The following is a 16,566-nucleotide window of genomic DNA, read 5'->3' as shown; positions in this document are numbered from 1 at the left end:
TCATCCGCGAAAAGCCTCAGTGAACTTCCGATGTTAGCCACAACGTCATTTATGTATACTGTGAATAGCTACGGTCCTACGACACTCCCCTGCGGCACACCTGAAATCACTCTTACTTCGGAAGACTTCTCTCCATTGAGAATGACATGCTGCGTTCTGTTATCTAGGAACTCTTCAACCCATTGACACAACTGGTCTGATAGCCCAAATGCTCTTACTTTGTTCATCAAACCGCTGTGGTGGACTGTATCAAACTCCTTGCGGAAGTCAAGAAACACGGCATGTAACTGGTATCCCGTGTCCATGGCCCTCTCATTTTCGTGGACGAACAGCGCGAGCTGGGTTTCACACGATCGTCTTTTTCGAAACCCATGCTGATTCCTACGGTCTCTAGAAAAGTCATTATACACGAACATAAAACGTGTTCCAAAATTCTACAACTGATCGACGTTAGAGATATATGTATACAGTTCTGCACAACTGTTCGACGTCCCTTCTTGAAAACGGGGATAACCTGTGCCCTTTTCCAATCTTTTGGAACGCTAGGCTCTTCTAGAGACCTACGGCACACCGCTGCAAGAAGGGGGCATGTTCCTTCGCATATTATGTGTAAAATCGAACTGGTATCCCATCAGGTGCAACGGCCTTTCCTCTTTTGAGCGATTTTAATTGTTTTTCTATCCCTCTGTCGTCTATTTCGATACCTACCATTTTGTCATCTGTGCGACAATCTAGAGAAGGAACTACAGTGCAGTCTTCCTCTGTGAAACAGCTTTGGAAAAAGACATTTAGTATTTCGGCCTTTAGTCTGTCATCCTCTGTTTCAGTACCAATTTGGTCAGTGAGTGTCTTGACATTTTGTTTTGATCCTCATACCGCTTTGACATAAGACCAAAATTTCTTAGGATTTTCTTCCAAGTCGGTACATAGAACTTTACTTTCGAATTCACTGAACGCCTCTCGCGTAGCCCTTCTCACACTACATTTCGCTTCGAGTAATTTTTGTTTGTGTGCAATGCTTTGGCTATGTTTGTGTTGCTGTGAAGTTCCTTTTGCTTCCGTTGCAGTTTTCCAACTTGGTTGTTGGACAACGGTGGGTCTCTTCCATCTCTTACGATCTTGCTTGGCACCTACTCATCTAATGCATATTGTACGATGGCTTTGAACTTTGCCCACTGATCCCAACACTATCTGTACTTGAGATAAAACTTTTGTGTTGAGCCGTCAAGTACTCTGAAATCTGCTTTTTGTCACTTTTGCTACACAGAAAAATCATCCTACCTTTTTTAATATTTCTATTTACGGCTGAAATCATCGATGCAGTAATCGCTTCATGATTACTGATTCCCTGTTCTGCGTTAACTGTTTCAAATACTTCGGATCTGTTTGTCACCAGAAGGTCTAATGTGTTATCGCCACGAGTCGGTTCTCTGTTTAACTGTTCAAGGTAGTTTTCAGATAATGCACTTTAAAAACTTTCACTGGATTCATTGTCCATGCCACCAGTGCTAAACGTTTGAGTCTCCCAGTCTATGTCTGGTAAATTAAAATCTCCACTGGAATCGCGAAGAAACAATCACAGTTAAACAATGACCATCGCATAAAATCAATCGGAGGACTCACTAGTGAGTTGCAAATTGCTAGCGGCACTCAAACTATCAGAGTGACTATGGGCAAGGAGTTAAAAAATGGGGTGCAAATTGTAGAGCAGCTCCTCATAAGCCAAACATTTTTGTGGTCTGTGCTAAGCGACGCTTGAGGTGGTGTAAAAAGCAAAGCCATTGAACAGTGTGAGTGGAAAAAAGTGTTTTGGTGTGATTAATCACGCTGTACGCTTTGACAGTTCGATAGATCGTTTTTGGCTTGACAAACGGCTGGAGAAGATTACCTTCTATTATAAGTAATGCCACCCATGAAATACAGAGAAGGTGGTATTATAGTATTAGGTTAGTTTTCGTGATTAGGACGTGTTCCCCTTATTGCGCTTAGCAAAATCTTAATATCGAAGGATATGACGACATTTTACAGCATTCATGGTTACAGTGTGTGTTTATACCGTCTGTACGTCCAAAATACAATGTTCTTCGGACTGGTATTCATGTCTGAAGTGATGACACTGTCACTGACGCTTACAATTGACGTAAACATTACTTAATAGTAAAACTTTGAACATAGCTGCTAAGGTTCAGTGACCGTGTCAGAATTATATTAGAACAAATAAGCCCTCGGTCACAAATATTAAGTCAAAATTGATCAGGCTTCGACGCTACTACGAGCGTCGTCTTCAGAATTAACCTAACTGTTTTAAAACATAATAGATATGAAAAACATTAATAAACTAAAGTGTGTACTGACTGGAGAGAGATGCAGTACTTACAAGTCACATTCTAAAAAAAATCTAAGCCCGAAAGGCGACGTCATGAAAAGTTGTAAATAAAATAAGATGGCGAGCCGCTAAGGGCTGATCGTACCTGAGTGCTCAGGTAGCTACTTGGCCATAGCCGGCCGGTGTGGGCGAGCGGTTCTAGGCGCTTCAGTCTGGAACCGCGCGACCACTACGGTCGAAGTTTCGAATCCTGCCTCGGGCATGGATGTGTGTGCTGTCCTTAGGTTAGTTAGGTTTAAGTAGTTCTAAGTTCTAGGGGACTGATGACCTCAGATGATAAGTCCCATAGTGCTCAGAGCCATTTGAACCATTTGAACCTCTTGGCCATTATCAAGATACGGAGGTGGAAAATTAAAGTAGCATTTACCAAATGGAGCGTTACATGAATATTAAAACTAAACGTTAAAACCAAACTAGAAACGCCCGGCCAGGTCAGTGTAAGATGGTGTAGAATAATGGGAGCTTCTGGTTAAATTGACGCCCGGCTGCTAAGAGGTAGGAACTCAACTCATGAGAGATGCCGTAGCAAGTTAGTAGGCCACGATGTCTCAGAGGCTACGGCGAGACGATAATCGCGCCGCCCGCGTGCGCTCACAGCCCAAGAGGACATGATGCGCCCGATGAACCGGTGGGCAACGTAACATCTCGGGGCGCCGCCTCCGAACGCTACCGAACAACTCGGAAAGCCGAGAGCAAACAACAAACATACATTTCATGCATATTAATTATAGAACGTATAAAAAAGCTCAGATCAAGACAAGAAACTCACTGTCACCGTGCCCCCAAGCCCCAAACAAACCTTATGTATTACAAAAAGAATATTACAGTAAAAATTGCTATGAGGATTAACCGGTTAAGCTTACAATTAAATATGAGAACAAGTTACTATAACAACCAAGAAATCACAAAGTACTCAAACACGTTAAGTGCCTTAAAAGGTTACAAGCAAATCCTGAGGGCTAATATTCAAACAGCTACAATAATAATTACATTTAGAACAACAAATATTAATTTTTTTTGAAAGGGGCAAAATCTCACCACAGTAATGGAACTAAACTACCCATGTGAGCCAAGATTCACTGTGCTGCTAGCCTTTGCTTACCATGGTCGTAGACAATATTATAGTTGTTCCATTAGTCAGAGAAGTTACAACTTCCAATACAAATAAGACTCAATTACGACCTCACTGGTCACTAATACGCGTGGTGGCCTAGAACATATAACAATTAATTTCGGGTCCGAGTTACAAGATAAACAGACATTAAACAAGTTGCAGTTAAAAGAAACTTTAAAACACAGCAAATATGGCATTCAGACAATCCGAAACAAAGGATTAAAAAGGTAAATTTAATACTTGAGACAGAGTGACAGAGAACCATAGACAATCCAGCGTAGCGAGAGCAACCTCAGCACGGGAGCATATGTTGTAGAGTAAATAGTACCTTACCGCCAAAGGGCAGAAGAGAGAGCACCAGAAAATGAACGGCACACCAGCATCCACATCCTTACAGTAGAGTAAACCTGCTGCGTCGACATTAGGTCCAAGTATTGCAGATCAACACAACTCTACCGGCCATCGGCTGCTTACAAGGGAACCTCCCCATCGCACCCCCCTCAGATTTAGTTATAAGTTGGCACAGTGGATAGGCCTTGAAAAACTGAACACAGATAAATCGAGAAAACAAAAAGACGTTATGTGGAACTATAAAAAAAATAAGCAAAATATATAAACTGAGTAGTCCATGCCCATCAAGGATAGTGTGAGCTCTGGAGCGCCGTGGTCCCGTGGATAGCGTGAATAGCTGCGAAATGACAGGTCCATGGTTCAAGTCTTTCCTCGAGTGAATAGTTTACTTTCTTTATTTTCGCAAAGTTGTGATCTGTCCGTTCGTTCATTGACGTCTTTGTTCACTGTAATAAGTTTAGTGTCTGTGTTTTGCGACCGCACCGCAAGACTGTGCGATTAGTAGACGAAAGGACGTGCCTCTCCAATGGGAACCGAAAACATTTGATCGCAAAGTCATAGATCAACCGATTCCTCCACAGGAAAACACGTCTGATATATTCTATACGACACTGGTGACGGCATGTGCGTCGCATGACAGGAATATGTAGTCCACCCATCTAACTTGGACACTTGGTGAATGGGTAAAAAGATTCTCCTACCTTGACCGATTTAGGTTTTCCTGTGGATGTGATAATCGCTCCCAAAAAAGTGATGAAAACTTGAGAATTTGTCACATAGACTGCAACGAATGAATGCAACAGTTTCACAGTCGCACAGTTTTCCCTATGCTCTGTCAAACATATGTTTTTCACGTTTTCTAATTTTTCCCTATGTAGACCGTCAAATCCTGCATATGGCCAAGGAAATCTGAACATGTCCTGGAATTTTGGAGAACGAAGTTGATTATGTAAAAAAATTAAACTTTTCACTCGAGGGAAGACTTGAACAAAGGACTTCTCGTTCCTCAGCTGCTCACGCTAACCACGGGACCACGGCGCTCCAGAGCTCACACTATCCTTGATGTTTCCTATCTTGAGCATGGACTACTCAGTTTGTACATTTTGCTTATTTTTTTCATAGTTCCACACAACGTCTTCCTGTATTCTCGATTGATGTGTGTTCAGTTTTTCAAGGCCTATCCACTGTGCCAACTTATAACTAAATGTGAGGGGGGTGCGATGGGGAGGTTCCCTTGTTAGATAATCACGCACGCGTAAGCTCCGTGAACACCTCACTGCTACTCTTTTCTCTCTCGCCTTGACAGGGACCGACTGCCTGCTCATGTGGCCAACAACACGCTCCAACAAACTAAAAAACAAACACCCAACTAACAGGCGACCGAAGCGCCACCCGACGTCTAGACAGAGACGGATAGCACCAGTAGGAAAAGCTGTAAAAATATAGGACGAGCCGACTCTGGTATTGCTTAATTTCACTTCCCACCCATGTTGGAAATGTACACAAGCCTATCCCGTGCAAGGCTACTAATCTGTGCATAACGATTGCAACGTACCTCCATTCCATCCTGCTTACTACGGTCAAGCCCGAGTCTCCCTCTGCAATCCCCCACCCTCTCGCGACTCTTCCACACACACACACACACACACACACACTTAACTCCATTACAAAGGTGACAAGCTGAGGACTTCTTGATGCCTCAAGATATGCGCCATCAACCTATTTCATTTCCGTGGCCACTTTCATTCCAGAATGTTTATTTTCGTGATAACATCAAAAGGTAACTGATGCTGTTGTTTAGTAATATTTAGCTGAATATCTCTAATCCATATCCCAATAATACCTAGTCTATTTGATAGGTAGCAAAGAAGCAAAATCCAGATACGAACACGGGAACCATATTTTACAGTGTTCGGAAGGGTCGCGAGAAGACCTACGTGGCGAGCAGAGGTGGTGGGGAACAGGTTTGCATAAGTTTTTGGCGAGATGAGGTTCCACGTGAACTACAAAAATGTCTCCTAGAATCTTCTAGACGTTTGACGTATGTGTACCGTTAGATAATAAAACGCAGCACAACTAAAGAGAAAGTCTTTGGGTCGGGGGAGATTACTCGCCTATTTACTCGAAGAGGGAATGATACAAGATAGTGCGCCAAGGAACGTAATATTGGGAAGGTAAGCAGACATAATAAAATTTTCCTAATGACTGATGGAGTGGGAGTAATCATTCGTTACAATTTGTAGTAGTAAATATGTTCAAATTGTGTAAGCAAAGAAAACTGACATGTATGACAGCACGGACGATAAATACAATTTACATACAGTGGTAGCAGCGCTTGTTCAGATGAGAACGTGGAAGCGATCTATAGAGAGCAGGTAATGTTGCCGGTGCCGGTCCGATTCGACAAGGGAACCACGACCATACGTCATCACCGGTTTCGTCCAAATTCATGGTACATGAAAGGATTACTCAGAAATGAAAGTGACTGAAGTGTGAGCTCCAGATGTCCAAGCGTTTGAGAGAGATAGAGAGAGAGAGAGAAAACAGAATATTTGGCGCGGTCGGACGAGGTATGAGCCATTTATGTAAAAGTAGTTTCCATGCACCGTTTAGCGCAACGGGAAGAGTACAGAACGGCAATATGAAGCTTGTAGGGTCGATTCCCTATGCGGAGACCTTTCTTCTATTTTCAATTAAACAAAGCTGATGCTCAGTATATTGTACATGATGTGAGAAAACCCTATATCCAGAAGAAAAAATTACTTCTGTTAACTGACTTGTAGTAATGGCAAATAAATCCACAATTATGCGACGGGATTCTCCAAGATGAAGAAGGATTGCCATCGACCGAGTGAGGTGGCGCTGTGGTCAACACACTGGACTCGAGTTCGGGACGATGACGATTCAAACCCGCGTCCTGCTATCCTGATTTAGGTTTCCCGTAATTTCCCTAAACCACTGCAGGCAAATGCCGGGATGTTTACTTTGAAAGAGCGCGGCGGATTTCCTTCTCCAATCTTCCCTAATCCGATGGGACGGACGACCTCGCTGTTTAATCCCCTCCCCCAAAATAAACCAATCAAATTGCCTTCTTCTCCCCAAACGCAAACCCCTAGAACAACCCTTTGATGTCTGTTTTTATCGCCAGCTAAAGAATTTGATCGATAAGCTTCAAACCTGCTCTTATTTCGTGGAGAGAGAGAATCACACCCGAGAAGACTGCATGAAAGTACATCACCAACTAGCCTGTCCAATATTCGGTGACTTGATACGTTAGGCGTGGTTTTCTATCAAAACTTGCGATGATAGAGAACCTTTTAATGAAGCGAACCAAGTTTTTTTATAGAAACCTTAAAACAACCATGTAATTGTAAATAGGCAGCGTTTATAATGTGTGCAAGAGGCCGCAAAATTATTGCTTCTCCTGTTTTTGCTGTGAATATTACACCAGTATGAGTTAATCATCAAAAATAAAATAATAAAACTATCTATTTTTATACAGAAACGTCTCGTGTACGCCTTAGAATTCATTGCTCGAAATTTATTTGCACTCCGAAATTTTCTTTGCGTTTCATTTTTTGCATTTTATGAAAATAGAAGTAAGCATAATATAGTGACCATTATTTCCGTTTATTAGCGTGAAAATAACATAAAAATTGAAAAAAAAATGACGTGAGTACGCCAACTGACGAGGAACGGTTCACTGTATATAGTCTCTCCGTTTGCACAAACCGCTGTCTCGAAACTACGCTAACACAAATGCCTCATGTCTCGCTCAGCCAAAAATGTTATTGTTTTCTAACGGCATGGCCATCTTGTCACATTCATTTCTGGCCAAGCTATATATTGACTAGTTGAGAATGTTGGTGTAAGACATCACAAATGGGGAGAATTTAGTATTGCCATGTTGGCGAAGCAGTGTTTCAGTATCATCGTATTTTATGAGTAAATCCAACGTGGCAAGAGTAGTGTAACAGGCGACTGCAGTAACCAGTACTTCACTTTCACCTGTATGTTTAGTTTTCTATGGGTTTCATGGGTTCTCGGAGACTATGTTGCGAAGACGATTACTGTTGTGTACGACTTCGTACGTAACAGAGGGCTACAGAGTGGTGGGGCAACTGTCATCACAGGAAAGTTGGACAGGAGTGGAAATGATCAGCAAACAAGAAATCAGAAGATTTTACTTAACTTGTATTTTTCCTAGAGAAAGTACACACAACTAAGATTGCAGTAAGAAAGAGAGTGTAGATGGTACAATAGCAGACGGCCGCGGTAGTCTCGCGGTTCTAGGCGCGCAGTCCGGAACCGTGCGACTGCTACGGTCGCAGGTTCGAATCCTGCCTCGGGCATGGATGTGTGTGCTGTCCTTAGGTTAGTTAGGTTTAAGTAGTTCTAAGTTCTAGGGGACTAATGACCACAGCTGTTGAGTCCCATAGTGCATTTTTTTTGTACAATAGCACCAACTATGATGCCAGAGCAGCGAATATGCGGCGTCAGTGTGGCCTCCCGTAGTGAATTGATTCCAAGCGCCAGTGGTCCGCGTCGTTTCCGCCGGCCCTCCTACACTCCTGGAAATTGAAATAAGAACACCGTGAATTCATTGTCCCAGGAAGGGGAAACTTTATTGACACATTCCTGGGGTCAGATACATCACATGATCACACTGACAGAACCACAGGCACATAGACACAGGCAACAGAGCATGCACAATGTCGGCACTAGTACAGTGTATATCCACCTTTCGCAGCAATGCAGGCTGCTATTCTCCCATGGAGACGATCGTAGAGATGCTGGATGTAGTCCTGTGGCACGGCTGGCCATGTCATTTCCACCTGGCGCCTCAGTTGGACCAGCGTTCGTGCTGGACGTGCAGACCGCGTGAGACGACGCTTCATCCAGTCCCAAACATGCTCAATAGGGGACATTCCGGAGATCTTGCTGGCCAGGGTAGTTGACTTACATCTTCTAGACCACGTTGGGTGGCAAGGGATACATGCGGACGTGCATTGTCCTGTTGGAACAGCAAGTTCCCTTGCCGGTCTAGGAATGGTAGAACGATGGGTTCGATGACGGTTTGGATCTACCGTGCACTATTCAGTGTCCCCTCGACGATCACCAGAGGTGTACGGCCAGTGTAGGAGATCGCTCCCCACACCATGATGCCTGGTGTTGGCCCTGTGTGCCTCGGTCGTATGCAGTCCTGATTGTGGCACTCACCTGCACGGCGCCAAACACGCATACGACCATCATTGACACCAAGGCAGAAGCGACTCTCATCGCTGAAGACGACACGTCTCCATTCGTCCCTCCATTCACGCCTGTCGCGACACCACTGGAGTCGGGCTGCACGATGTTGGGGCGTGAGCGGAAGACGGCCTAACGGTGTGCGGGACCGTAGCCCAGCTTCATGGAGACGGTTGCGAATGGTCCTCGCCGATACCCCAGGAGCAACAGTGTCCCTAATTTGCTGGGAAGTGGCGGTGCGGTCCCCTACGGCACTGCGTAGGATCCTACGGTCTTGGCGTACATCCGTGCGTCGCTGCGGTCCGGTCCCAGGTCGACGGGCACGTGCACCTTCCGCCGACCACTGGCGACAACATCGATGTACTGTGGAGACCTCACGCCCCACGTGTTGAGCAATTCGGTGGTACGTCCACCCGGCCTCCCGCATGCCCACTATACGCCCTCGCTCAAAGTCCGTCAACTGCACATACGGTTCACGTCCACGCTGTCGCGGCATGCTACCAGTGTTAAAGACTGGGATGGAGCTCCGTATGCCACGGCAAACTGGCTGGCACTGACGGCGGCGGTGCACAAATGCTGCGCAGCTAGCGCCATTCGACGGCCAAGACCGCGGTTCCTGGCGTGTCCGCTGTGCCGTGCGTGTGATCATTGCTTGTACAGCCCTCTGGCAGTGTCCGGAGCAAGTATGGTGGGTCTGACACACCGGTGTCAATGTGTTCTTTTTTCCATTTCCAGGAGTGTATATTGCGGCAGCAGAGGGCGCTCGTGGTACAGAGCCGCTAATGGCATGGCGAAGTGGGCGAGCTCCACTGAGTCCGCCTGATACTGCACGAATGCTGTTGGCATCTCATGGAAACTTACAGTTCCGTTTCTATGACGCCTGTGGGTTGGCATCGATACGTGATACAACAATGGCTCTGAAATAAAGAGTTCAGTGAGAGACCCGCCTAGTTAGTTGTACACATTAGCACATTCGGGGAGGCGAGCTGGCGCTGGATCGAATATGCTCGGCACGTTAACGATGAGGACCAATGTACCACTCAGCTTGGATCTGGTATTTAAGAGGTTTTCAAGTACATGAATGCCAGGCCCCCACCCACGGACCCGTCTCATTTACACGATTCAAGATCATATCGAAAAAGTGCTCACACAGATATAGTCTCACCATGTCAGTTTGTGACAAAATATACGGTCCAGTCACATTAATGTGACCACGGGCTATGTGCGACGTCATAGTGGAATAACCATTTACAGACGGCAGGTAGCGGCACTATCAGGTGGAGGGTTTATAAAGCGTTACTCGGGTGGAGGGGGGGGGGGGGGGGGGGGAGTGGAGAGAAGAGAAGAGGGGAGGCCTGAAAAACAGTCTATTCGTTGTCATAGTGCAGAAATGGAATAATTTAGACGGGCATGATCATTGGATTTCGAGAAAGAGTGGAACCATTTCTGAATCGCCTGAGTTTATTAAATGCTACTCACCAAATAGTGGAGATGCTCAGATAGGCCCAGCAAACAGACTGTCACAACATAAGCTTTAGGCCAGCAAGGCCTTTGTGAAACGTAGACGATACACATACAGATACATTCACACACACAGTGAGTCGCGTTTGCTTGTGTGTGTGTGTGTGTGTGACAGTCTGTTTGTTGTGCCTATCTGAGACTCAGCATCTCCGCTTTATGGTGAGTAGCACTTATCCTTTTCATAATACTGTTACATTGCATCCTGATTTTCCATTGTTTATCAACTGTTTCCGTGCCGCCATCGTTGAACCTATAACACTACCGTCTGCTACCGCTGCACCATAACCTTAAAGCTGGAAGCAGGTTGTGAAATAAAACTATTTTATTAAAGCAATTATGGTAAAACGCAACAGAGCAGTGTCACCCTCTGGGAGGAATTTTGATATGTTGACCGTGTTGTACCTAACGGAGGTGGCTTATCGGAAGTGAAGTCAGAATTACGGAAATATTTGAACAGTAACAAACAAAATGTTGCCTATCTGCACTCTTCCACGGATAAAGAAAACGGTCGCCAGCCTAACTAGGCAAGAGAATGATTAACATTCTCGTTCAAGAAAATAGTTATTAGTAACTTTAATGGATAAACACAACCTATACTTTGTCACACGCGAGTGCAGTGAACTCTTGACACATACATATGTTTACATGATTGAAACTAACAGTTAGAGCAGCATAAACTATTTGCAAAATTATAACAGAGACCGAAGCACAATATTACTTTCAGGGCTTACACAAACTGAATGGTCTTTGTAACGTTATTATTTCTATTCACCGCAGAATCATTAATTGGATATAGGTTAAGTCTCTCTCAGTTAAATACTTTACTATTTAAAATGAAAGTTAATTGGAATCCACTAACAGGTTGCTTCTCACTATCATTTGAATAAAGAAATAATGTTTTTCATAATTAGTGGTCTTCCCATTATTTGTTGCCTAGCATTAACACAATCGGCAAACTGTGGATCCTGTTATATTATTAATGTGCACTTCCAATGCACGAGAGAGACAAACACTTAGCAAACATGAGTATATAACGTTACACACTGCAGTTGAGAGACAAAATTGACATATATGTAAGACACTGACTTACCTTCTGAGATTTACAACAGGCAGTAATGTGATCATTTACTAAGCAAAACTTTATAAGCCTCAGTCTTACGAACTCTTAATTTGAAGTTGGCAACAATACATTAATAAGCAGTTTTATTAGGAAAATTACTTTCATCAAGCATCATTAACTTTAACTTTCTTTTTACTGTGTTCAAGAGGCATCAATTAGCAAAAACACTGGGCTTTAATGTTCTTTCAGTAAGGACACTCGGAAATCACGTTAGTTCAAACGGAGAGGAACCTGAGAGGTGTTATGATAAGGAGAGAAATCAAGGTAGGTACATAAGTTCAGTTATAAAATACCTTATATTTGAGCACACTAACACATCCATTAAGCTGATCGTTCACTGTACATTGCTATAGTGCTCCATTACAGTGATTGCGCAATGTGGTGGCGATTGCATGTCGGTAGGTGGAATTGCAGGTAGAATTGCTTGACTCTGACCTTTCTTGGTGGCGATGATGAATACCAATTCAAGAGTTGTTCCAGCTATTTATCCATCCATCCGAGGCATTGGAAAGTAGCAGAAAAAGCTTCTCTCGGAACCAGGACAATGTGCAACTATTGCATGGCAGTGCACAGTTTGGTAGCTCGTCCCCGACTGGTAGCTCGTCCCCGACTGACTCTTGTTCCACCTTTTCTACCTAGGCCAACCACAATTTGCGCACGTTACACAGTTCCGTTCCCGAGGGGAACCACAACACCTTTTACACACAGACTAACTAAGAACCCTAAGTGAGGATCAGCAGTTTACATAACAGTAACCAAATTCATTCAACAAAACAGAATATTTCCACATATTGACATTTCTACAAAAAATTATTCACACAGAAATTACAATTATATACAGTAAGTTTTGTTCCCTCCAAATGGAACAAAGAATTTAAATGACAGATACACTACATTACATAGAATCATATCATGACAGCGAAGTTCTTACAAAGAAATGAGTATACAATTTTATGTTATCGATTCAAACAAACACATTTACAGAAGCTCAGTGATGTAACATTAAATGAAACAAAAACCAAAATAAATCATTGGAGTATTAGAGCTATGGTGTTACAAACCATACCGTGATTGGTAAAGTGGCGCTACTCAAAACCGGCGCCAAGGCAACCATGATGCATCATAGGCCGTGGATGACGTGGGTGAATGACGGCTGCGGAGATGTGTTCGGCAGAGTTAACGCGAAACTGTTGAGCACCCAGATAAACCAAGATGCTACCAACAGTGTCTCCTCAGCGAACATTCAGCGGACGTTGCTGCGCATGTGTCTCCGCAGCCGAAGTCTGGTTCATTCACTCATGCCGACTGCGGTCCATCGGCGGTGAAGCCTGGATTGCACACACACACACACACACACACACACACACACACACACACACACACACACATGATCATTAGAGTGGACGGCGTGAAACGTCTGAAAGCGAACACCTCGCAAGCAGGAGAGAACAGTATGGTCTGGGGTATGTTTTCGTGCCAATCCGTGGGTCTTCTGGAAGACAGAGTGGATCAGCTTAAGTGTGCATCTATCTTTGGTGATCAATTTGTTTTTCCTCAATAAGAATGCACCTACCAGCAAAACAGTCCTATGTGCGGTTCTAGGCGCTTCAGTCTGGAACCGCGCTGTTGCTACGGTCGCAGGTTCGAATCCTGCCTCGGGCGTGGATGTGTGTGATGTCCTTAGGTTAGTTAGGTTTAAGTAGTTCTAAGACTAGGGGACTGATGAGCTCAGATGTTAAGTCCCATAGTGCTCAGAGCCATACAGCTCACAGTGTACATGCGTGGTTCGAAGAGCAGCAGGCCGGCCGGGGTGGCCGAACGGTTCTAGGCGCTACAGTCTGGAACCGCGCGACCGCTACGGTCACAAGTTCGAATCCTGCCTCGGGCATGGATGTGTGTGATGTCCGTAGGGTAGTTAGGTTTAAGTAGTTCTAAGTTCTAGGGGACTGATGACCTCAGAAGTTAAGTCCCATAGTGCTCAGAACCATTCGAAGAGTAACAGGATGAAATTACTGTACTCCTTTGGCTATCAGACTCTCTGGAATTAAACCCAATAGCGTATCTGTGGGATCACCTCGATCAGGCTTTTTGTGCCATGGATCCTTACCCAAGAAACCTAATGCAGTAGGCCAGGGCATGCAGACGGGATGGCTTCTCATCCATGTCGATACCTTTCAAAACCTGATTCACTTCCTTCGTGCTTGTCTCACTCCGCCAAAAGGTGGTTATTCAGGCTTTCACGCTTTCAGGCTTTCAGGCTTTCATGTCGATACCTTTCAAAACCTGATTCACTTCCTTCGTGCTTGTCTCACTCCGCCAAAAGGTGGTTATTCAGGCTTTTGGCAGGAAGTCACATTAATAGACAGGACAGTGTTATTCAATAAAAACTGTTGATGTTCCAGCAAATTGAATTTCGTCTCTCGAGAGTAACGCTAAAATAACGTGATATATCATTGTTCTTAGGAATTGTCACGTTCATATTTTAAGTAAAGAAGATTACTATGATTCCGTGCAAACAAATTTAACATATATGAAATACTGATATTTCTTAAATGAGAAACACCAACAGAAGACGTGAGAGGCAGAAAACGAAGAGAATGAATGTGATTATTTTATAAAATAGTTTTATTAAAACTTTAGTTAACCGTACAGTGGTAATACTTTTCTTAACTATCGATCTTGTGAATGGTTCAACACACCCCTCAAAATTTTCCTATTTCATGAAAATCTTTTCGGTGCTGTGTATGACTCAGTTCAAACGTGGTGTATAAAAATTCAGAGATTCTTGGTTCAATCATCGGTTTATCCTAGGAACGTTTCTCTTACGTGTTGCTTCTTTCACCCCTGGTAATGATCTGTTAGTGTGAGAAACGCCGACTTGCCGCACCGTTCATGGTCCCCAGTTTGTGGAGGGATAACTGAGTTGATGGGGTGAAGGCTAGGGCTTACAGATTCCAACTAAGAGTGCCTCGTATAACACTGTGAATTTCAAAGCACTCTTGGTCTTACAGATTGTAGTGAATAACTTGAGTTTGAGTTATTACCGTTTATTAATTATTATTTAAAATTTTATTGCCACGTGGGTGCGGTATTTGAGTACGAAAGATAGGGAGTGGGACCGCCCGACACAAGAATGTAACTAGAATCACGGAAATATATGAAGGGCGGAGAGTGAGAAGGATGTAAGCACACAAATGTCAGAAGGATGGAAAACAATTTCCTTAATGAATTATAACCAAAAATGGTTCAAATGGCTCTGAGCACTATGGGACGTAACATCTGAGGTCATCAGTCCCCTAGAACTTAGAACTACTTAAACCTAAGGACATCACACAGATCTATGTCCGAGGCAGGATTCGAACCTGCGACCGCAGCAGTCACGCGGTTCCTGACTGAGCGCCTGGAAACGCGAGACCACCGCGGCCGGCAATTATAACCAAAACATTTATCAAGGTATTCTGATACCACTCGATTATGATGCTCACCGCCGGCCGGAGTGGCCGAGCGGTTCTAGGCGCTACAGTCTGGAACCGCGCGACCGCTACGGTCGCAGGTTCGAATCCAGCCTCAGGCATGGATGTATGTGATGTCCTTAGGTTAGTTAGGTTTAAGTAGTTCTAAGTTCTAGGGGACTGATGACCTCAGAAGTTAAGTCCCATAGCGTTCAGAGCCATTTGAACCATATGTTGCTCACCGCATCACCGCAAGAAAATTATGACACAAATTAGGAAACAAATACTTTATTAAGAAGATCCTAAGTGTTAGACCAGGAAACTGGCTGGTTCTAGGTGCTAATGAGAAAATTCTTACAAACTGAGTCTTGCAAACAGAATCATCCACTGTTAAATGCCACTAATTTACATTAATAATTCCGTCACCGGTTTGAAACCGACGAACTAATCTTGAGACGGCTCTCCACGTTTATATTACTTGCAGGTAAACAATAACAAACTTAATATAAACGTGAGCATACGTCTGAAGACGTTCCTGTCGGTTGGAATTCGCTAATGGCGCTACTGATGTAAATGCAGTAAACAGCATTATTAAAAGTGACTGGTTGCTGTTTTCTACTTTGCAAGAACAACTGGTATTTTTTAGGCAGACATGGTCTCAAAAATGTCAGTTTTCTACAAAATATATGGAAGAAGTTACAAATACCAAAATGAGACACTACGTTTATTTAACGATTATACAAGCACAGAAGTACAGCATTAGATTTTTAGCTATTAGAACTGTAATCAATAAAAATCACTTCTCACACCTTTTAAATTTTTTAACTCCAGAGGGGACCGCAACTTGACACAAAGACCGTGAACGACCTGCTAACGGATGTTTGAAAGACTTCCTTCGTGGTTTGGTACCTGAATCGAGCCTAGGGACATGCATCAGAATACCAAGAACAAAATACAACTGAAATTGCGTTATTTAAAAAATGTCGCTGACAAATATTTTCCATTTCCACTCTTCATTTATTAAATTAATGTCACGCTATACAATACTTTACAGAACATCAGTAACAATTAAATGAAAGAACAATATGCTCATTATTAATACAATAAAATTCTCAGTGTCTTTATCAGTGTTTTAAACTGTCGTTGCTAAGAGAGAAACGGAAGTGGCAGGTGGCATTTGATGGAAGTGCATTGTTGCAGTACAAGTCACTCACTGGTAGGTGGTCGGCTTGTTAGCGGTGTGGCTGAATACGTGTTGGGGTCGGGTAGCACAATATCTGGGTGACGGTGCGTGTATTGCAACTGTGGGCAGAACTGGATTAGCAGCAGTAACGCTCAGGTACAAAGTCACATCAAGACCATCATCTATGTCGCT

This window comes from Schistocerca gregaria, chromosome 8 (genome assembly GCF_023897955.1).
Source record: "Schistocerca gregaria isolate iqSchGreg1 chromosome 8, iqSchGreg1.2, whole genome shotgun sequence".
Classification (NCBI taxonomy): Eukaryota; Metazoa; Arthropoda; class Insecta; order Orthoptera; family Acrididae; genus Schistocerca; species Schistocerca gregaria.
The sequence above is the reverse complement of the archived record's forward strand: the minus strand, read 5'-3'. Positions refer to the sequence as shown.